Source organism: Macrotis lagotis, chromosome 4 (assembly GCF_037893015.1).
Source record: "Macrotis lagotis isolate mMagLag1 chromosome 4, bilby.v1.9.chrom.fasta, whole genome shotgun sequence".
Taxonomy (NCBI): domain Eukaryota; kingdom Metazoa; phylum Chordata; class Mammalia; order Peramelemorphia; family Peramelidae; genus Macrotis; species Macrotis lagotis.
This window is the reverse complement of record NC_133661.1, coordinates 125056085-125072336: the sequence shown is the minus strand read 5'-3', so window position 1 is coordinate 125072336 and position 16252 is coordinate 125056085. Positions and strand designations below refer to the sequence as shown.

At 39.8% G+C, this 16252-nt stretch overlaps 1 protein-coding gene across 1 annotated transcript in view; it reads right to left on the bottom strand.

Annotated features, from left to right (window-relative positions):
* ANPEP (alanyl aminopeptidase, membrane) overlaps positions 1 to 8766 on the bottom strand; it is a 30804-nt gene extending 22038 nt beyond the window's left edge. Inside the window, exon 1 of the mRNA XM_074234086.1 lies at positions 8633 to 8766. The gene's annotated coding sequence lies outside the window, so the exon portion shown is untranslated. The remainder of the gene's footprint in view (positions 1 to 8632) is intronic.
* Between the last annotated feature and the right edge of the window lie 7486 nt (positions 8767 to 16252).

Genomic DNA, 16252 nt, shown 5'->3' with positions numbered 1-16252 from the left:
ATAAACATACTGACATTTTACAGATGGGAAAATGGAGGCACACAGTGATTAAATGATCTGCCCAAGGTCACCTAACTATCCATGTATCTGAGGCCAAGTCTTTCTAACTTCAGGTCCACACAGCACCATCTAACTGCCTTTATGTTTTGTGCAAATGGTTTCATGTATTCACCCTTCACCCAATTCTGTTCCGCTTGCTTTTGGCAACAAGGAGCTACAGTAGATAGAGCTCTGTCCCTAAGTCAAAAAGACCTGAGTTCAAATCCAACCTCAGACATTCACTTCCTATAGGATCTTGGGTAAGTCACTCAGCCTCTGTCTGCCTCAGTATCCTCAGCTACAAAAACAGTGAGAATAGTATCTACTTCCCAGGATTGTGGTGAGGAACAAATGAAAATTGACTAAGTGTTTAAAACTCAGGGCTCCTAATAACCATTATATCATACTTCCCAACATTCTAGACCCCCAAGTGGAAAGAAAACTCACATAAAGAACTTAGCAATTCTGAATACAGTGGAAGAAATTACTTTGTAGTTGATAATTAACCACTTGTTCTATCAAAGGATCCTATTGCTGACATAGCACTAGAATGAGGTAATTGGGTACTCTTCCTATTTTGGGGGGGGGGGGGGGCAGCAATAAGGGTTAAGTGACTTGTCCAGGGTCACACAGTTAGAAATTTTCTGAAGCCACATTTGAACCTCCAGGGTTGGTACTCTATCTACTGCATCACCTAGATGTTTCCCCTAAGGATTTTTTAAAAATAGAAGATATACTCAGTTTTACCAATCCATCAACCAAGTGATTCCTGAGTATCTGCCTTGTGACTCACCTTGTACAAAGGGGTTGCAAAATAGAAGACACCCATCCTTGTCCTTAAAGAGTATAGAATCTAGTTAGTAAAACCTAATCCAGAACAAGGGCTCTGGAGCTCTGACCACATTCAGATCCTGATTGCAGTCTAGGCCTCCCCATAGAACAACAGGGCCCCCCCCACCTGGGCCCCGTGGCAGAGGGGGGTCCATATGGTCATTCACAGACCAGGAGGGAGGACAGAACCTCACACACTGAGACCCTTGTGGGAGTGTCCCAAAAGCTCAGGAAGCACCCCCAAAAAACAGGCTTAGGCTGGGAAAATGAACAAACAAAGAAACAAGAGGAAGACCATTGAGAAATTTTGCAAATGAGCCCAAGAAGGATCAAAATACTCAGTCTGAAGATGAGGAAGCACAAGCTCCTGCATCTAAAGACTCCAAGAAAAACAGAAATTGGGCTCAGGCTATGATAGAGCTCAAATGGGGTATAGATAACTGGAGTAAGAAGGAGGGGGGAGCAGGGGGAAGGGGTGGGGATGTGAAAAAGGAGGAGAGGATGGACCATGGGGGGACAGTGGTCAGATATAACACATTTTCTTTTTTTACTTCTTGCAAGGGGCTGGGATTGGATGGCCTGCCCAGGACCATAGGCCCAGGTGGATTCTGGGCCTAAGGGGTGGTACGGGGGCTCAGGGCTTCTTGGCCCCAGGACCAGGGATCTGTCTGCTGCGCCACTCAGCAACCCTACAGCAGAGTCAGAGTGAAAGGAGAGAGAAAATATAGTACATGGTAGTGGAGAAATAAGAAAGGAGGGAGTTGCGGATCAGCAATGGCAATATGGAAGTAACTTTTGTGATGGACTTATCATAAAGAATGTGATCCACTCACGACAGAGTTGATGGTGTTGGAACAAAGACTGAAACACATTTTTTGTTATTTGGGGGAGGGTGCAGGGCAAGTGGGGCTGGGTGGCCTGCCTGGGGCCACATAGCAGGGTGATCATTGGGTGTCTGGGGCCAGATTTGGACCCAGGTGCTCTTGGCTCAAGGGCCAATGCTCTGTCTACCACTCAGCCACCCCTACTATTATTACTATTTTATTTTATTTTGGGTCTTTTCTTTTTTGGTTTTTGCAGGGCAGTGGGGATCTGGTGGCTTGCATGTCACATGGCTGGGTGATTATTGGGTTTACAAGGCTGGATATGGACTCGTGGCTCCAGGGCTGGTGCTTCGTCCATTGCGCCACCTGGCCATAGCTACAATTATTACTATTATTTTTTTTATTTAATTTTTTCTCCCCCCTTTACTTTTTTGCCCAAGCAAGTCTATATTCATGGGGGGAGGGGTATTTTGTTTACTTGTAAACAAGTATATAATTAAAAAAAGAAAAAAAATGGCTCAGAGGGGGCTGCTAAGTGGCACAGTGGATAAAGCACTGGCCCTGGAGAGAAGGGGGACGGGGAAGGGAGCAAGTGATGTGGGTGATAGAGGAGAGGGTAGATCATAGGACAGGATATCAGATATAACACATTGCTATGTACTCAGCAAGAGCTGGAGAGTCCATTCCAAAGCCAGGATGTTCCACTTCTGACTCATCCTGACTGTGATTCTGGTAGGTCACTTAACTTGCTAGTGATCAGCAAAGTTCTTAAGACTACAAATTGCAGAGATAGCAATTTAGTTTATGGTATATGTGTATGTCATGGAACACTATTCTTCTATTTAGAAATCAGGAGGAATGGGAATTCAGGGAAGCCTGGAAGGATTTGCATGAACTGATGCTGAGCGAGATGAGCAGAACCAGAAGAACATTGTACACCCTAACAGCAACATGGGGATGATGACCAACCTTGATGGACTTGCTCATTCCATCAGTGCAACAATTGGGCACAATTTGGGGGTATCTATGATGAATACCATCTGTATGCAGAGAAAGAATTGTGGAGTTTGAACAAAGACCAAAGACTATTACCTTTAATTTTAAAAAAAGTTATCTTATTATATAATTTTGCTATCTCTTGTACTTTATGTTTCTTCCTTAAGGATGATTTCTCTCTCATCACATTCAACTTAGATCAATGTATCAATGTATGCCATGGAAACAATGTAAAGACTAACAGCTTGCCTTCTGTGGGGGGGGGGGGGGGGTAGGGAAGCAAGAATGGGGGGAAATTTTAAAACTCAAAATATTTAATTAAAAAAAAAAGAAAATAGGAGATGTCAATGGGATGGTGAAAAGATCTGATCAAGACCCTGGACAAGGTCCAGAAGTCAATTCTCTTAAGGCTGAGTTGTAGAGAAGGTGCCAATATTCATGAGGAGAGGAAATTTCCTTATTATGAGTTCCCTATATGGTCTCAATGAAGTCACAGATCTAGCCCTCCCTCCCCAAAAGGGGGAGTAAAGGAACAGGTTTTATGATGGATCTGAGAGGCAGTGTGGGATAAAGAGGAAAAGGAATTTACTAGCCTAGGATTTGCCAAGACTCTGTTCTTCCTCCAACTTGCTGGGTCACATGAACTCTTTGGCCCTCACTTATAAAATGAAGTGTTTGAACAAGATTATGTCTATGCGCCCTCTATCTTTAAATGTGTAGCCCTCCTCAAATGAGGAGCCAATCATACAAGTGAAAAAATTAATAAGGAAAATAAACACAAGACACAAGGCCAGTTTCCTTGTTTGACATCAGGATTAATCTGCTCTTGACCTTACACAGGCTTCCTTCCAGGAGTGGAGTTATAGGAGAATTTAGCTTCACTTTGAATTGCTAGTCAGCAGAACTTTTGTAGAGGGTTTTGCTTTTGAAATTCGGATCCATCCACATCCCCAAGTCATGCTGACTGAGGTACTCTCTGAAACTCAGTGGCTAAAATATAGGGGTACTCAGAACATCTTCACTGTTCACTGTCTTAACAGAAAAGGGTAAGATCTAATTGATCTATCTAGTAGAGAAGGTCAAATTATCCACAGGAATGTTGTTTCAAAGAGGTGGGAAAATAGCTGTGGTCTGAGCTGTGCTGCTCTTTTGTCTATGCAGGGTTTCCCTCTGCCTCTTGGGAGACAGTGACCAATTTTATTGTATAGGGTCAGGGAGGAGGGAAATGACTCATTGCCTATGGAAACTTGCCAGAAGTAATTAAATCCCCTTGAATTGGAAGAAAAAGAGGAGAGGAAAAAGAAAATGGAAGGAAAAATAGGGGAAGCCTCTGCATCAGTGCAACTTAAAACAAAAGTTTTCGAGCCCAAAATGACCCTGATACCCTGATACAGCTTAGAGAGCTAGATAAGCTACAAAACTGAAGGAAAATCCAGAAGGATGTAATTTCAATAGGACAGAACAGAATGGGAGGTATGGGGGAGAGGAAGACAAGAAACATCTAAAGGTGGGCTGATACATAGGGGGAAGATAATGTCCATGACTATCAGTAACAATATTTTCAGCCTAGAATAATATTTTCAGTGCCCTAGTCATCCAAACAGGACAATCCTTACCTTCAAATGGTTCCAAGATATTCCTAGTCAAATCTCCTTTTGCCACCAAGAATATCAATAGGTGGCAAAGAGGTTGCGAATAAATAAATAAATAAGGAAATAAATAAGTTAGGGAAAATAATAAAATTCACATTGATAACATACTTTAAGCATATCATCTCATTTGGTCCTCAAAACAGCTCTGTGAGGTGGATACTCCAGATATTATGAATTTATCTTCTATAAAAAACAAGCTTAAATAGCCTGGGCAAATTACTTGCCTAAGATCTTACACCAGGGGCAGAATTTGAACTCAGATCCCTTTTGACTTGAAACCCAATATTTATCTGCCACACCCCTAAACTAAAACATTGGGCTTAATTGTGCATGGTCATATAGGCAAAAACTGTCAGAGCTCAGCCTAGAATTTTATATCTAGACCCTGCACTCCACCCCAGTCTCAGTTAATACTCTGATTCTGTCCACTATGTCATACATCTATTAATAAGACTCAGCAAAGCTTCCTACTGGGGTCCAGGGCTTAGATGCCTAGGTTGTCTGATAGCTACAAACTCCAAATATGAACCATAAGCTCATAGATTTTGAGTGGGAAGAGACACTGGATTCTATCAAGTTGAATTCTTACATTTGATAGATAAGGCAACAGAGGCTGAGGAAGAATTAGTACCTTGCCCAGAGGTCATACAGCTTAGTAAGTGTCTTTCAGGCTCCAAGTCCAACACTATTTATTACTGTCTTCAAGCTGGTGAACAGTAGTAGTAGTCTTTCAAACCCAAGAATTAGGTTAAAATGAACTAGATATTTTGGGCTCTGGCTATGTCTTCTAAAAGTGATGCTGATTAGGAAGCAATTGGTGAGGGTAGAATTTGATAAACCCAGACATAGACCTCTGACTTCTAGTTCTCCCAGAGTGTATCCACCTGGAGGTGGAGAGTGCTGATATGTTAATGGGAAGCAGCTCAGTTACAGTTTCCCTGTATTCTACCCCAAAGTCTGAGTCAGGATGGGGCCCTGGGCCAGCCCAGCAGGGCACTTCCTATGGGAGCTTCAGAAAAACATGTTTGTACTATGAGAACCAAGTGTCCCTCATCAGAAAGCCAGCATCCAACCCACTCCATTACAATTGAATAGGATGAAGGTTAGGAGGCTAGATGATGGGGGTGGGGACCTGTTTCTATTGTTGATCCTAAGAAGTCCCCAGAACTGTCAAAAAGTCCTCTTGAGTAGACAGAAAAGAGCCAGGCAGTACCCCAGATACTCCAAGCAAGGTTTGAAAATTATTCTCTTCTGGAAATGTTTTCCCTGACTGCATATGTATAATCTATGTCAAATTGCTTGTCTTTTCAAGAAAAGTAAAGGAAAGATGGGATATTTGGAAATCAAAATTTTAAAAAATAAATATCAAAACCTTATATTTAACATGTTGTTGCCCTCAATGAAATGGAAGCTCCTGGAGTTAAAGGGTTGTTTGTTTTTTGTATTCCCAGCACCTAGGACAGTGCCTGACCTAGTAGGAGCTTAATAAATGAGCAGTCCTCAATATAATAGTTCTCATTGTGTTGAGAATGGATAGGTAGCAGAGGATAGAGCCCTGGATCTGGATTAAGGAAGACCTGGATTCAAATATGATGTCTGACATTTAACCTCTTTTCCCTCAGTTACCTCAGTTATAAAATTGGGATAATATCACCTCTCAGGTCTGTTGTGAGGATCAAAATGTTGCTGAGTGTTCAGTAATCCACTGGGATGAATCACTCTTTGACACGGGAATACAGGTGTAAAAAGTAATAGAAAAGTTAAGAGATTAAAGAAAAGCCACATGGATTGCTAATTAATCTTGGTAGGCCAGCTGCCAGGTTCAGCAGGAATTTGGAAAAGAGAGCCCAAGCCCCTTCCAAAATCTCCTTAAATCCCGCCTCAAGGTCCATGGGGAGAGATAATTTGGGAGTTGACCAAGTCCAGCATAGGAGAGTTTGCCTTTTGGGGAGGAATTGAAGGCTCTCAGATTCTTGTACAGGTGATCTCAGATGTTTCAACCCCTGGACAACCTAGAGCCCCTTACCAAAAGAGAAGGTGGCCAAGGTTAGATTAGAGATCAAGATGGAGTGTTTTAACAGTGATGAGAAGAAGATTTTATGTTTTACAATGCAAACAAAAGATTTGCAAAATTTGTTTCAAATTGATTTCATTATTACCCATGCCCATGGTTCTCTGCATCACAAAGATGACATTTATAAAACACCTAGCACATAGGCACTATGTAAAAGCTATTATTATTATTATGTAAAAGTTATTATTTTTATTGTCTTGCCAGTGGCCTATCCTTAACCCCAGGTATATTGCCTAGCTTACCTGAGTCAGATTTTTTTCTATCTCCATCAAGTATTAGGATAATAAATAAGATTGAACAATTGAACTTGAGGGGTGAGAGGAAGGCAGATTATGGGGGTGGGAAGGCAAAGGACCTTGATGCTTCTGATAAGGTAACTACTGCAATGAACTTGTTTATTAAAGGGATGGAGCAATAGGTTAGAGTAAACCCTAGCAGCTGGATAATATCCTTAGTCAGGTCTTTATAATTCTGGGAGGATAGATGTCCTCAGTATGGAAAGCATTTAACAAGTGTAAGTTGAAGAGGAAATAGGGTCTTTGTAATAACAAAACAATATGGAGATTGGGATAGATCTAAAAGTTCCTTTCTCTGTGTATCTCTTGGGATGTCTTCCTGCCCTAGAAAAACAACCAAGAGAATAGATACTAAAAGATTTGGCCTCTAGGGTGTCATGTGTCTTATGGTTATACAGTCAAACTCAAGGTCTGATCACATAGCATCATCAGCCCCAAAGAGAAGCAGTCTGTGATGACTTGTCTGATGATTGTTTTTCATATTCAGCAATAGCTGGGTAGCTTTCTTCTCCTGTCCATTCAAAAGATATTTATTCAGTACTAGCTTTGTGCAACGAAAGAGGCAGCATATTATAAAAGATGAAGGTCAGATCTGTCATACATTCTACTAGAACAATACATAAATCACTTAAATTCCTGAGGCAATTCTCTAAGACAACAAATTACAAAGGTGTTGTGTATTTTAGACACTGATAGGAATTTGATACCAAAGCTTCCTAGCCAAAGAAAATATATGTATAGATGACCACACCTTCCCCACCCCCAAAAAATAAAGCAAGTACTAAGCACTTGGAATACAAAGACAGAAACAAAATAGTCCCAGTTCTCAGGCAACAAACTACAAACTAGTCCCAGGTTCCACACCTACTCTAATACCCCTCATGGGCATGTTGCTCTAGGATCTAGAATATGTTGCCAAGGCTGGGAAGAAAGAGATAATCTTATTCAGCCCCTTCATTTTATACAAGAAATGGGTCCAGAGAGTTACATTGTCTTAGCCAATTTGTGACAAGTCACAAATTTCATTCTTCTGACTCTACTAGCTATTTCTATGGAAGTATGTTATCTCCTTACATTGGGTTTGGATAAGATCAAACTCTGAAGAGAAGTGAAGGGACACAAGTCTGGTGGTGGCTTCTGAAGTACAGGGCTGGCAGAGGGATTCTTACCCCACATACACATCTACAAATACAATTTGACAAACTGGGAGATAGGGGAGAGACAAAGGATGGGGATGGGGGGAGAAAGACAGAATAGAAATCTCTAGGTAAATGTAATGACAAACTACTTCCAAAAGTATCATTTTCCAACTGGGACTAGCCAGAATCCAAATCTTAATCCACACCAGCCATTCAAATTAAGTTTTCCCCAAACACACATACCCACACAAATACAAACTCTGTCTCTGTGTGGCTGTGTCTCTCTCCCATTTTGTCCCTTAAATAGTGGAAATTAATTTACAATTGGAAGGCCTTCTCTTCCATCATCTTCATTTTATAGGTGGAAAAAATGAGGGCTGAAGAGGTTAAGGCTCAGTCACTCAGGTTATCAATAACACAAATTTGAATTCAAAGGCACTGACTCCAAATCCAGGGTTCTGTACACTTTAGCCAGAATACTGGTCCTGGTTCTGTTCCTAATTAGCTATGTAAGATTTCAGGCAAGTGATTTAATCTATCAATTTCCTCATCTGGCAAAAGGGATCTTTGATTTTATCTCCTACAAACTCCTTGAGATCCCACCTAGGGTCAGTCTCCATTTATTTTTTGCCTATTTACACTCCTCCAGCCTGCTCACCAGCACCCCCAAACACCTAGATGTTTCTCCAGCAGAAGGAGGAGCCAGGATCCTAGAGAGGAGGTAGCACTCCTTGGGAACATCTCCAAATACAGCAATGCCAAACCAGAGTCCCCTGCTCACCTTCTCATCTCCAGTTGCGACTGTTCACATCCATGTTCTCTCTCTCTCTTCCAGCTGCTGCTGCTGTTGCTGCTGCTGCTGTGGTCCCAGAACCTTGTCCTCCCCCCACTTAGGTCCTCAGAGCCAGGCCAAGACCCAACCCTCCCCTGCAAAGGAGTAGCTGCCACCCACACTTACTAGACTCCTCCTATCCCCTAACCCATCTCAATAGGAAACTTCTTATTTTTAAGGGGAAGTAACCTGACCTTATGAAGGTCCCTCTAGGTTAACCCTTTCCTTTCCCACCAGGGTAAAACTAGAAAGGCAAGAAGAAAATCTACCCATAATCTGATGATTCAGAAAAGAAATTCTTGCCCCTGCGAGAAGTAGTCAGAATCCTGGGTGGCACTGGGTGACCCACCATAGAAAAGGCATTCCTGCCCAGCCCAGCTACAAGTGGGCCTGGAGAGTAGAAAAGTAAAGAAGGGGAACAGCAGAACCTTCAGTGAAAACAAAAAGAATTCTTTTGTTCCCTGGGTTCCTGGCTGTATATGCTGTTCTACAAAACCCACCATCTGGCTCTAGTTCCACATCCCCTAGGTCCCAAGGACCTGGCTTAGGACCACGTTCCTCTCTGCTCCCCAGCAACAGCTGTTTACACATCTGGAAAGCATTTTGTTTCTGGGTAAAGGAGGCAGATTCTTGTCCTGTCTTTCGGGTGCCAGGAATAAGCAGAAAAGGGTCTAGGGCTGGAGTTTCTAGACTACTAAGGAGTGGAGTTGGGCTTAAACTCTGTACTGGATATTATTGCCTGATGTCTGAAGCCTCCTCAGTTTTTTGTTGTTTTTTTTTTACTTTTATACTTTAGAGTTTTCCAGATAATTAAAGTTTCTCCCTCTAGGCAGAAGATTTTTTTTTGTTTTGGCCATTTCTGATGGAAATATTGGGACATATATCAGAAAGACTGGATTTAGAGTTACAATCAAGTTATCCTGATTCTTTTGCTTACAGAGTGTGAACATGAACAAATCATTGAGATAAATCTGAGACTTAAGATTCTTCACCTGGAAAATGAGAGTTTCACTAGATAATCTCCAAGGCTCTTTCCAGCTCTTAAATTCTATGAGTTTATGAAACCTTTAATTGTAATACAAAAGGGGGAGGAAGGAAAGAAGGGAACTATACATGAACACAGGAATGAATGGATAGAGATTATTTGGAAAAAGACACAGGAGGACAACTACATGGTGCAATGGACAGAGCACCTCCCTTGATATAGAGAATTATGAATGTAGCTTTAATGCTGCTAAAATTTTGTTCATTGTGTAAGGTTGTTTGCTCCTGAGATGTAAACTGACCCTGATTGTTGATTGTATCCTGTTTCTCCTTGATGTTATTTGAATCTTATTCCCTCCATTTTCCCTTTCACCTAACCTTGCCCTTAGAGGCTGGATGACAGCAAATGGTATGTTGAACTTGGGGGTCAAGCACCTTGGGACAGGAAAAAAGCAGTACATAGCTTGCCATTGGAAGATACCTGGTCCAAGATAACCCTCCCCAAGCTCAACAGCTTGCTCAAGAATAATATTTAACAGGAAGTGTCCTTTCTCCCTTTTCCTTCTTTGATTCTAGCAGGAGTCATGCTCTTTCTTAGGTCACGAGGAGCACCATGGGCTTCCCCCTTGCCATGTAGCCAGACTAAGCCAAGTCTCATGGCTGCCTGCCTTTTTTTCTCTATCTCTTTCTCTGACTTTTACTCAAACTTCACTGAGACTATTCTTAAGGTGGTTGCTGCTTTTCTAGGAATTTTAACCTGTATATTTGTAATAATTTGCTAGAAAAAAATCCTGGGCAGTTTTAAATTCCCCTGTGCAAATTCCTGTGCCTTTTCAGTGGGTTCAGTTCTGTCTTTAATCTCTAAATCTTTAATAATTAGTTAATACCGTGAAATTAGGAGTTCAAATCTAAACAGACCTGAGCCAGTCACTTAAACCCAAAAGCCTCCCATTAAAAAAAGAGGAATGACATGACTGTTGACATATAGTACTTTGAAAGGTAGTGTTGACTTGAGAGGAAAGGGCTAGCTTCTGCACTAAGACCTAGGTTCAAGTGCTGACTGGCCAAGGTCAAATCAGCCTCTTTGATCTATTTATTCATAATTCTCTTTAAGAACATAAATTGCAGGGGTGGTGAGGTAGATAGAGCACCAGCCCTGGAGTCAGGAGTACCTAAGTTCAATTCTGGCCAAAGACACTTTAATAATTACTTGGGCAAGTCACTTAACCCCACTACCTTGCAAAAACCTTTAAAAAAAAAAAAGAATATAAATTGCAGAGAAGGTGCTACCTTGTATTGGTAGAGGTTATTTCCTCATCTCAGGTTGCCTCTACCAATGAAACTGTTTCTAAGCAACTAAATGGGAAGCAGTTATGAAGACTTGAGTTCAAATTCAGAGTAAGGCAGATTTACTCCTTTCTTAATACTGGGCAAGTCCATTAACCTGTTGCCTGCCTTTCCCTCAACTAAAAAATGAGGATAATAATAACACCACTTACCTCACAGGTATCTCAGATGAAGTAATATATGCCAGGAGCTTAGTACAATGCCTGCCTGGATTGTAGTAAGATTTGTTTAAATGCTAGTCACCCTTCCCTAACCCTAACCCTTTCAAATTATCCCACTGGATTGTCTCTCTAGTTTTACAACAACTCTTTGAGGAAAGTCTTATTATTATTCTCATTTTACAGATTTGGAAATTGAGCCTGAAAGGAGTTCAGAGATTTAGCCAGAGTTAGTAAGTATTTGAGGCAGAATCTGAACTCAGATTTTCCCAATTTCAAGTCAGGAATAAAAGGACCAATTCTTTATCTACAATAAGCAGTTATAATTACTAATCTGTCCAAAACTACTTTCTAAAGTGAGTTTTCAATGTAAGTTTAAAAAAATCTTAGTACAATAAACTTTTTTAGGAACATACCTTTTACTTCCCTCCTTAATGAACATAAGTTATTGCTCTAAAGTAATTTTTGGACTTTTTCCCATCATTCAGAATTATTTCACTTCCAACAATCTTACAAAATTCTCTTTGCTCCAACCTTCCCCACAGCAACAGATTTTTTTGCCCTCATTATGAAGTCTCTACTCAGTACTTCATCATTTGGCAGCTTGGATTGAATCAGTCAACTTTAACTCTGTTTTAACTAGCATCCTAAAATGTCTTAACCTCTTGCCCTCTACCTCACCCACTTCATTAATGCTCATATTCCCTGGTAGAGTCCAGTATTTACCTTCTCTTCTCTTATGTGTTGGTGGGTAAACATTGGTGAGGAATGCCAGGAAACTGGAGATGGACTGGATCCACTACTGATCCAAGTTGTCTGACCTCAGGTACACAGGCAGTGTTCTGGGATTCTTTATCACATTCCTATTTAAGTGCTGACAGTAATCTCTTTTACTCTTTTAAAATTCCCAATGGTAGCCCTGCCTTCCCCATAGGTAGATGAAATTTTAATTCCATAAGGAAAATATAGAGGTCACTCAGAAGAAGCTCCTTTTAAAGTCTTTATATTTCATTAATCCCATCAATCCCATTTTCCTTCACTCAGGTTTCAAAGGGAAAAATGTGATTAACTCACATCACATCTTCTGCCTCCACCAAAACCATCAATTACCTCACCTTTCTCTGGCATTTTCAAACTCCTCCCTAACTCTGGTTCTTTCCCTTTATCTTACAAACAAACTCAGGTCTTTCCCCTTACCTCCCCCCCCCCCAAAAAAACCCACTTTTTCTTTTTATCCAGACATGACTTTATCAATATAGGAAAATCCTTTGATCAAAATAAATCTACAACTATAATTTGCCCATCCACAATATAAATCCTATCTAAAAATCCTTTCTTTTCCTGAAAGTCTTTTCCAGTCCCTTTTAAATCCAGTATTTCCTATTTATCCTGTATTTTCTCTGTATATATATTTGTTTGTATATTGTCTTCCTGGGCTAGATTGTGAGCTCCTTTGAATCTCCAGCATTTAGCATAGTGCCTTACATATATTAGTAGCTTAATTGACAAATTGACCTTGAACCCTGACCTTTCTGACTCAAACAAGCTTTCTATCCACTATTCCAAAAGAGGATCTTAATCTTAAATTAAATAAAATTTAGAGTTGAAGAGTAGAATGAGACATTTTTTAGATATAGCCAATGAGAAATATTTGTTAAAAAGATTTTTTCCCCAATGAATGTAAAAACTTACTATGGATCAAGTTCCGTACTAAGCTAAAGATATAATATAAAAAAAAATGATCCCCAAATATTAAAAAAAATTCTAAGGTTATTATTCCTCAGTAGTTTTTCAGTCACGTCTGATGAGAGGAATATGGGGCTGTTTGGGTTCCACAAGAATGTGAGGGAAGGGAGAGGCTAGATGGTATAGTGTATAGAGCACCAGTACTGGAGTCAGGAAGACCTGAGTTCAAATCCTAATAATTACCTAGTTGTGTAGCCTTGGGCAAGGCACTTAATTCAATCTGCCTTGCAAAAAAAAAAAAAAAGTTAAAAAAAAAGAATGTGAAGGGAGGTTGTTTATATTACAAAGACTGGGGTCTGCCTATATTGTTGCCTATCAGGCAGGTACTAAATTAAGAAAAAGGATTTAGCTTCAATCTGACCAGAGTTATGATTGAATGATTGTAACAGAAACAACTGTAATCTTAAAAGCCTGCTCAAATAGGGTGGAGATCCCTATTACAATTGATTCATTGTTTAATATAAAATTTGTATCCTTTCCCTTAGGCTTTTACCCTTTGATTCTTGGTTCCAGTATAGGGGAAAGGAGTTCACCTTTTGCCCTCTGGATGAGAGGCAAGACATAAAAACCTGGTCTTCTCTGGCAATGGCCCAGCCAACACTTGCTTGATTGTTCTCTCTCTCTCTCTCTCTCTCCCCCCTAGCCCTTCCTATGTCTTGTAACCTTTTTAATGCATTTTTGTTTTATTTCCACCCTTGATTTCCCAAGTCTGAATAATGATTCCTCATAGACAGAACCAATTCAAGTAGCCAGCAGCTACATTTGCACATGCTCAAGAAGGTAGCTGTTCTTGCTCATAAGATCATGAGCAGGGAGGAGGAAATATATGTAATATGTATATAAAATGAATGTAACACTTAAGATTTGTGACCCAGTCAATGATTGGCATGAAGGGGCAGGAACAAAACCTTTCAAACTGCATATAAGACCTAATATTTCTGGGATTCCTTGCCCTTTCCTGCTTGAGAGGTGTGTCACTTATTTTCTTTTTTAATTGTTTTTTGAATTTTACTATTTCCCCCCAGTCTCACTTCCTTCCTCCCACTGCCATAGAAGGCAGTATGATAGTCTTTACATTGTTTCTATTGTATACATTGATTAGAATTGAAAGTGTTGAGAGAGAAATCCTATCCTTAAGGAAAAAAATAAAAAATAAGATGTAGCAAAATAACATAAGATAACTTTTTTATTAGATTTTTTAATGCAATGGGGTTAAGTGGCTTGCCCAAGACTAGGGTAAGCACATTTTTATTGCCCTTTGGGCATAATTCCTGATTGCTTTCCAGAAAGGTTGAAACAGTTTACAAGGTGTGGCCACTTATTAAGATGTCTTAATAAAAAAAAAATTTTAATCACTCTGGACTAAGTATTCACAAACGATTTATAACATCTGACTTCCCCGGTCTCATTTGAGATTTTCTGGGTAAAAATACTAGAGTTGACCATTTCCTTCTCCAGCTGATTTGCCAAGTAAAATAAACATGGTTAAGTGACTTGCCTAAGGTCACACATCTAATAGGTGTCTGAGGTCAGATTTGAATTCAGAAAGAAGAGTCTTCCTTACACCTCTCAGACTGGCCAATATGACCAAAAAAGGACAATGATCAATGTTGGAAGGGATGTGGGAAATCTGGGACACCAATACATTGTTGGTGGAGCTATGAACTCCTCCAACCTTTCTGGAGAGAAATTTGGAATTACTCCTAAAGGACAACAAAAATGTGCAAACCCTTTGATCCAGTAGTACCACTACTGGATCTCTACCCTGAAGGATTACGAAAAAGAGTAAAAAACATCACTTGTACAAAAATATTCATAGCAGCCCTGTTTGTGGTGGCAAAGAATTGGAAATTAAGTAAATGTCCTTCAATTGGGGAATGGCTTAACAAACTATGGTATATGTATGTCATGGAACACTATTGTTCTATTAGAAACCAGGAGGGATGAGAATTCAGATAAACCTGGAAGGATGCATGAACTGATGCCAAGTGAGATGAGCAGAACCATGAGAACATTGTACACCCCAACAGCAACATGGGGATGATGACCAACCTTGATGGACTTGCTCATTCCATCAGTGCAACAATCAGGGACAATTCTGGGTTATCTGCAATGGAGAATACCATCTGTATCCAGAGAAAGAATAGTGGAGTTTGAACAAAGACCAAAAGACTATTACCTTTAATTTAAATAAAGTTATCTTACTATGTAATTTTGCTATCTCTTATATTTTATTTTTGTTCCTTAAGCATATGATTTCTCTTTCATCACATTAAACACTGATAAATGTATTGACATGGAAACAACATAAAGACTAACAAACTGCCTTGGTGGGGGGAGGGAAGGAAGATTAGGGGAGAAATTGTAAAACTCAAAATAAATAAAATCTTTAAAAAAAAAAAGAAATAAAGAAAGAATCTTCCTGATCCCATTCCTGGCCTTCTATCCAATGTCCACCTACCTACTTAATTTCTGATAGGGGAAACTAAACACAAATGAAGTGGAAACCTGGGCACTTTGATCTAAAAAAAATAGAGAATGAGGAATAGTGATGGGAGCAGAGGTTGAACAGGCAGTCTAGTAAGGACATGGAGGAGGCAGTCACACTGTGACCAGGCACAATAAAGGAAAACGTCCTGATTTTTTCCTGAAATAATCATCCAAAAGAAGCAGAAATCCATCAGGAGAGCTGCTCTTGACCTCAGTTCTTCTTTGGGGCAGAGCAGGAAGTAAGAGGGAAAGAAAATAAATTTTTATTAACTAAAAAAAAAAAAAAGAAAAAACTTGCATGGACCCTGCAGTTCTTTCTTTTTCACTCCCATGTTTCCTGAAAAAGTAATCTATATCTGTTGCCTAAAGTTCCTTAATCATCCAATCAACTTTTTTAAAAATAAACTTCTGCATCCAACACTCTCTTGACAGTCAGGTGGAGAGAGATTCATCAGTTTTGAACTCAAGAGATTCTTGGAAATTATCTAGTCCAAGTCTTCATTTTACACCTAAAACTCCAAGAAATGAGCAGATCTATCTTGGGTTGCATTAGGAATAATCCAGTGCTTTTTCTACTACAGTACAACACAGTTAGTCAATAGACATTAATTAAGTGCCCCCTTTGGTCCAGGTATTGAACTATGTACTAGAAATACAAAAAGAGACAAAAGGCAATCCTTGTCTTCAGGAAGCTCACAATCTAATAAGGGAGACAAAGCAAACAAATATAGGCTAACAAATTAAATACAAGTAAAAGAGGAAATAATTAAGGGAGGTAAGACTCTAGGATTAAGAAAGATTCAGTACAATAATCAAAAAACAATTTTAAGGGATTTGTGATGGA